Source organism: Podarcis melisellensis (assembly GCF_964234715.1).
Source record: "Podarcis melisellensis genome assembly, chromosome: 6".
Classification (NCBI taxonomy): domain Eukaryota; kingdom Metazoa; phylum Chordata; class Lepidosauria; order Squamata; family Lacertidae; genus Podarcis; species Podarcis melisellensis.
Window position 1 is genome coordinate 85,474,995 of NC_138538.1, and position 6,769 is coordinate 85,481,763.

General features: G+C 44.8%; 1 long non-coding RNA gene across 1 annotated transcript in view; it reads right to left on the reverse strand.

Moving 5' to 3' along the window:
• Positions 1-5,782, reverse strand: part of LOC309371911 — a 248,516-nt gene extending 242,734 nt beyond the window's left edge. The window contains exons 1-2 of the long non-coding RNA XR_014169344.1: positions 5,725-5,782; positions 5,100-5,225 (exon numbers count right to left, since the gene is read on the reverse strand). This is a non-coding gene — a long non-coding RNA (uncharacterized lncRNA). The remainder of the gene's footprint in view (positions 1-5,099; positions 5,226-5,724) is intronic.
• Between the last annotated feature and the right edge of the window lie 987 nt (positions 5,783-6,769).

Sequence of the window (6,769 nt, forward strand, 5' to 3'; positions counted from 1 at the left end):
GGAGTTGAAGTCTGTGCTTATCCGCCAAAAGTAATAGCATCTTCCCTGCAAAAGGGTTGCAAAGCAATCTATAGACTGGTCTTCTTCCCACTTTAGTACAGAACTAGTATAAAGCACAGCGTTTCAGAGACTTTGCTTCAGATGTCACATTAGAAATATGTTCTACGCCACCCCCTCAAAATGGCAGACAAGCCACTCTTCAGAGCTGAAAATAAGGAACGATGTCCTGACCACACAGATGAACTTTCGTTTCAATGTCCTCAAGGAAGATACCAACTTTATGTTCAGTTTTAAACCTTTCCTGACCACCTTGGAAATGAGTATTGGGGTCACTAGAGTTTGTACTAAATTCGGACTGTTGTCCTGTGCACTTTCATTCTAATATATCTGTCTTTGTGGAAGACAAGGCCTTACATTCTAGTTTGTATTTTCCTTCCTGTTAGAAGTGGGCCTTGAGACCCTCAAAATAAAATCTGAACAATACTGGTGAAGCAGCAAAGAGTTTATTGATTACAGAATGTTCTTGCAAGAGCGGGTGTCCAAAGTAGGCACACCCCAGCTTTGGCAAATCATAATCTTATATTCCCTGTACCCAAAGTGCAGGTTCCCTCCCTTGCCTCCCCATTGGTTGGGTACTACAAGGTTTCCAGCCTATCACAACCACCTAATTACCCTACTAACATTTTCGCTTCTGTTTACATCTCCCATCACTCTTGATTTCGACGCCCACCCCTCTTGTTTGCCTTATCCCTTATTTGGTCTACGTTTCTACGCATTTCCATACTGGCACAAGTGAAAGAGCCACATCCTGACCACTAGTTGTCCCAGTTACAGATGTAAGCGAGTTCTACACCTGCTGACGCCTATGAACAAACCATATTCGAACCGCAAGCTGTCCTATTCTATGAGCATCCTAACCACAAGCTGTTCTCACTACGAGTGTAAGCAAGTCTGGGCTGTCTGAGGTCGTCCAGCAGTTGCAGTGTTGTGGCTTGTGTAAAAATGCAACCTTATCATTTCTCACACTTCTCCCCATTAAAAGCAGGAGCAGAGACAGTTCTGGAATTGAAACATACAGTTATGTTCTGAATGTTTGTACTGAATTTCATTCCTATGTCTCCATGCTCAAGATATTTATGAGCTGTGTTCACATAAATTGTGGTTTAGCAATTTGAGAATGAGCCTTTGTGGGCCTCAGGTTTCCACATTTCCTCTCCCAAGATGACGGGATGGACAACACTGCCTCTGTCATGGATGCTTGAGGAATTTTATTTGTGTGACTTCTAAAGTGAATTGACCTGATTACCAGCTTCCGGACTAATGAATACACCAGAGCATAATTCTCCAACAGATTTTGCAATACCAGTCTTGAATAAAAAAAAACATACTAAAACACATTTTAAGAGGGGGGTTTTAATGGTGAAATAAGTGCATACATTGAGATAAGGTATATTCATAAATTTCTGTTTTTTGATGAAATGTGCATTTAAATGTTATTTAAATATATATTTAAATTCGAAATTCCAACAGAATTCCAACATGCGCATGTTACCATAAAGCAGCAATGCAGCAGCAAGCAAAGGCTATAGCAGCTCAGTCAGCTGCTTGTGGCTGGAAAGCCAGACAGGATGTTTGTGACTGTTGCCATGGGAAGAAAGGGGCAGTCCATATTCTGTACTGAGCACCGGATGTTAGCTCAGTGTGTGTGTCATATGACCCGTACTGGAAGTACATGGGTGGAGTTTGTTTCTCACTGCTGTTGAGTGCAGACATGTTTCTCTGTGCTGATGTAAGAGACAGAAATAAAGAATGTAAATAGATTTCTGTCTGCTTCTTTCCCCTCCCTGGGGGACACCAAAGGGAAGAGAGAAGGAACGGTGTGTTCTTCTCACATATCTGGGAAGGATCACCGAGACCTCGTCTGTTTATCTGCCGGGAGTAGCAGCGGGGAGGTCAACAAGGAATATCTGCCGGTGCCTGGAGCCGAGGCACATTCCTCTGACCCAGGCAGAATTCCAACAGCGCATGGTCTTGAAATAATTCCCTGCCTCCTTAGTCATATCACAGTGAACTAAAGCGGATTCTCTTTCAGGGAAAGCACGTGTTGCGGTGGGGGCAACCAAGACATCCCACTGTTGCTGGGCGGGTTAGTTTGGATGGCCACGAATCTGATAGGGCACCTTCAATTGTTGCTGGGGAGAATTTGGTGTTGCAAAGTTGAATGACTGTTTGGGTGCAATTTATTCCCTGTGCGCAGCGTTGAGCTTCCTCTTTTCGCTGCGCGCATCGGATCACCCGCCCACCCTCCCTATATTTAGGGTTGTTCGCGTTGTCCTTGCTATGCCTTTTCATGGGGTCGTCTGCTTTGGGGCAGGGGCCTGGTAGGAATTTTAACCATTTGGCTGATTGGCTGGGGCCATTTGGTTTTTGCCTACTGCAAAGCAAATCGTCACAACTTGTAAGATTGCGGTTGGGCATTGGTTAATTTTGGTTGGTGGAAGGGATGTGATGCTGCTGCAAGGGTATTCCGTTAAAGGAATCCAGGGGCTTGCCATGCTTTTGTCCGAACCCCTGGCAAGGGGCTAGGGCCATGCAAGAGCCCCTGGGAGCATTTGGGGAGAGGTGAGAGCCTGATGCCCAGCTCTACGCTCTCCCCAAAAATCTTTTCCCTTACTGACTTTTGCAGACTTGCGGATGTCAGTTCTGTTCCTACCTCTAAGTGGGAACAGGTAATCGCTAACCAATGCCTAAGCAACCACGCACATGTTGTAATCAATAAAGTTGTTGCCAAAATTATACCAAAAACAAAATTCTGTGTGAACTGTGTTTTTATTTGAGGGTGTTTGGGGGGTCCTTGACATGCAAAAAGGAAAAAAAAATCCATATCAAAAGAACAGTGTCACCAGGATGGCACTATATGAAGAAAACTCTGAAGGCTGAATAGAAGTAGGTTCTAACCACTAGGCTAGGTCCAAGATAATGACTAGGAGATTCCTAACTCAGGCTCCAGACCTCCTGGGAACTGAAAGTGTTGCAGTTGTAATCTTCTTGTCTTTTTTCTCAGCCTTAATTATGCCATTCTGGCAAGGAAAAAAATATATTTAAATCACTCCATTCATATCTGCTTTACCTGCCAGACATTTATGTCCTGTAAAAATATCACTTTCTGCTCATTTACAAGTATCTTGTTTAAGGGTCTGGTAACAAACAGGTAAATGCTCAAATTATGTAGCCATTTAGAGATGCGAAATGGTAGGCAGAACTGTTAAGCACTTTGCTAATGCTGTAATTTGAAAGCATTCACTGCTTGCATGTCCATAAAATGACATTATCCGAACTTTCTGCCGTTCAGCGCAGCTAATACGGTCAAATCTAACATGGTAAATTTGTTAATACTGCCAAATCCATGCTGTTGATTCAAGAGCTGCTTATCTCCAATGCACAAAATGTTTACATTATCATCCGTTTCTGAGTTATGCCTCATTTTATACATACCAAGCCATCCGTGATTTTTATTTTTAAAGACAGCCGATTATGTTTCACTCTAGGAATTGGGTAACTAATAATTCAAATCCTCTGGAATTAATCCACCATTCCAGTTTGGATGTTTATTATTATTAAAAACACCTCTCTTAAATACCAGAATCTTACACCCTTCAACAGCATTACAGTTGCCTCTCAGACATGTTACTTTATTATATTTATTTATTTAGAAGATTTATACCCTGCTTTTCAATCAAATTATCTTCAAGGCAGCTTACAGCAAATTACAACACACACATGAATAGCATTTACAAAATCAGGGTGCAGTTAAAACAGGATTACATATGCATATGAACAAGTTTTGAAAAATGTGGCTCCACCGTGAAATAATAAAACCCATGGTATTTGGAGAGAGCATTTCAACTGTCTATGTTACACACATATTGGCTGAAGACCAAAGTAGGTGTTATTCTAAATAAATAGTAAACAGAAATGTACAAGTATTAGAAAATTTGCAAGCTCTGTTTTTCCTCTACATGCTATGCACATTACTTTATACCAAGGGTCCCCAACCTGTGGCCCATGGGCCAGAAGCAGCCCATGGAGGCCATTTAACCGGCCCACAAGCCACTCCCGAACTGAGTCGCCCGCTTGACGAGTCCCTGAGTGCTGTGTTAAACCAGCGCAGCGCAGTGCAGTGACTCTCTTCCGCAGCTCCAGAAATCGCTTCTGCTCATACCCAGACACCAGAAATCGTGTTTGTGCATGTCCGCGGCGCCGGAAATCGCTTCTGCGCAGGCCCAGTTTTCGGTGTCTGGGCATGTGCAGAAGCAATTTGTGGTGCCACGGAACATGCACAGACGCGATTTCCAGCATCATGCTGCACCAGTCCGGCCCACAGAGGATCTCCGCGGGAATGATCCGGTCCATGCCCGGTAAGCCTTTCTGACCCCGGCTTTATATAGTTACATATACAATATTATTATATTATTGATTTTGGGGTGTCCTTTGTTAAAAAGATTCGGAAATGACAGTCCATTCCTTTGTTTTAGGCAAATGTTCATCTAACTAAGCTACAGGAACATGAAGCTGTAAAAAAGTTATAACCCTAGTAGATATATGACCTGAACAATTGCTCTGTCCCAGCTCCTGCCAACCTAGCACTTCAAAAGCACACCAGTGCAAGTAGATAAATAGGTACCACTACAGCAGGAAGGCAAATGGCATTTACATGCGCTCTGGTTTCTGTCACGGTGTCCCATTGCGCCAGAAGCAGTTTAGTCCTGCTGGCCACATGACCTGGAAAGCTGTCTGTGGACAAATGCTGGCTCCCTTGGCCTGAAAGCGAGATGAGCCCTGCAACCCCATAGTTGCCTTTTACTGGACTTAACCATCCAGGGATCCTTTACTACCTTTTACCTTTATGTATATGCATCATCTATATAAAAGGTAAAGCTAAAGGACCCCTGGCAGTTAAGTCCAGTCACAGACAACTCTGGGGTTGCAGCGCTCATCTCACTTTATTGGCTAAGGGAGCCAGCGTACAGCTTTCCGGTCATGTGACCAGCATGACTAAGCTGCTTCTGGCAAAGCAGAGCAGAGCAGTGCATGCTTACCTTCCCACCAGAGCGGTACCTATTTATCTACTTGCACTTTTTGACGTGCTTTCAAACTGCTAGGTTGGCAGGAGCAGGGACCGAGCAATGGGAGCTCACCCCGTCGCGGGGATTTGAACCACCGACCTTCTGATCGGCAAGTCCTAGGCTCTGTGGTTTAACCCACAGCACCACCCGCATCCCAGCACCATGGGATGTGACCACTTAGGTGACAGGAGACAGCCAGCCAGCAAGTTGGAGTTAACTCTTTACTAGCAAAACCAGAATCTGCACAAGAGTGTTGGGCCTAATGAGCAAAGCAACTCATCTGCAGCTCTTGTCCCCAAGAAGCAGCTGCTGAGACTGAAGGTCTCTGCCTCTCCACAGCTGCCCAAGTCCCCTCCTCTCCAGGGTTTTCCCCAACAAAATTGAGACTGTGTCTGCATGAAGATAACTTATGCTACACCCTATTCATGCCTCTCCTGGTGGGATGCAGGTGGTGCTGTGGTCTAAACCACTGAGCCTCTTGGGCTTGCCGATCAGAAGGTCGGCGGTTTGAATCCCTGTGACGAAGTGAGCTCCTGTTGCTCTGCCCCAACTCCTGCCAACGGGAGCTCACCCCGTCACGGGGATTCGAACCGCCAACCTTCTGATCAGCAAGCCCAAGAGGCTCAGTGATTTAGACCACAGCGCCACCCGCGTCCCACTATCATCTATATAGTGCTTCTCATATGTGTGGTGCCTTACAGAGAAGCGTTACAAAAAAAGATTTGACTGAGTCTACGATCTACATTTTGAGTGAGGAGAGAAGGCAAAAGAAGGTCTGGGTAATTCAAAGCATATGAGCCAATGCCTTTACACATTTTCAGGTTTCATTTCCATCGGGGACAAGAACAAGAGACTTAAGCCCAAGGATTTCAGTGGGAAAATGTGCTTAATTGGTTGCCATTGAAATCAATGGTGCTTAAAATGGCTTCAATTTGGCTGTGTCGTGTCCCATGTTCCTAAGAGGCATTCTTCCGGGGAACTGAAGAGCTTGCTTACTTTAGTCGATAGTTATAATCCACAGATGCCCTTCACATCCCCATCACTTGGGGATAGTTCTACATCTGCCAGGTAGCAGGTGGCTTGCAAGTCATTATAATTTCCAGTTCTTTAGCTGACAACATGTGTAATTTGACTGAGGAATTACATGCTTAGCATTTTCCTTCTGTGCCCCATTAGGATTAAATAATACTACTGCAATATGCGACCAGAAGTTGTCCTTTTCCAGCTGCAACGCAAAGCTTTTCCGTTTTAAGTTTCCTATTATAGGCAGAGATCTTAGGCCCAGTTGCGTGTGGAGGTCCCCAAGCCACCCCCCAATAATTCACACATCACACATCAATTTTTGTTTAAGGTTTTTGGCATGATTTTGGCCACAACTTTATTTAAATACACACATGGGAGTGGTTGCTTAGGCATTGGTTACGACTATCTGTCCTTGCCCCAGGGACAGAACTGACTTCCGGATTCCAGCGGAAGCCAGTCAGGGAAACAATTTTGGGGAGAAATGAAGCTGGGCATCAGTCCCTCACTTCTCACCCTCATGCTCCTGGTGGCTTGCACGGCCCAAGTCCGATGTCAGGGACAAGGACGAAAAGGATGGCAAGCCCCTGGATTCGTTTAACAGAATTCCCTTTCCGCACCAC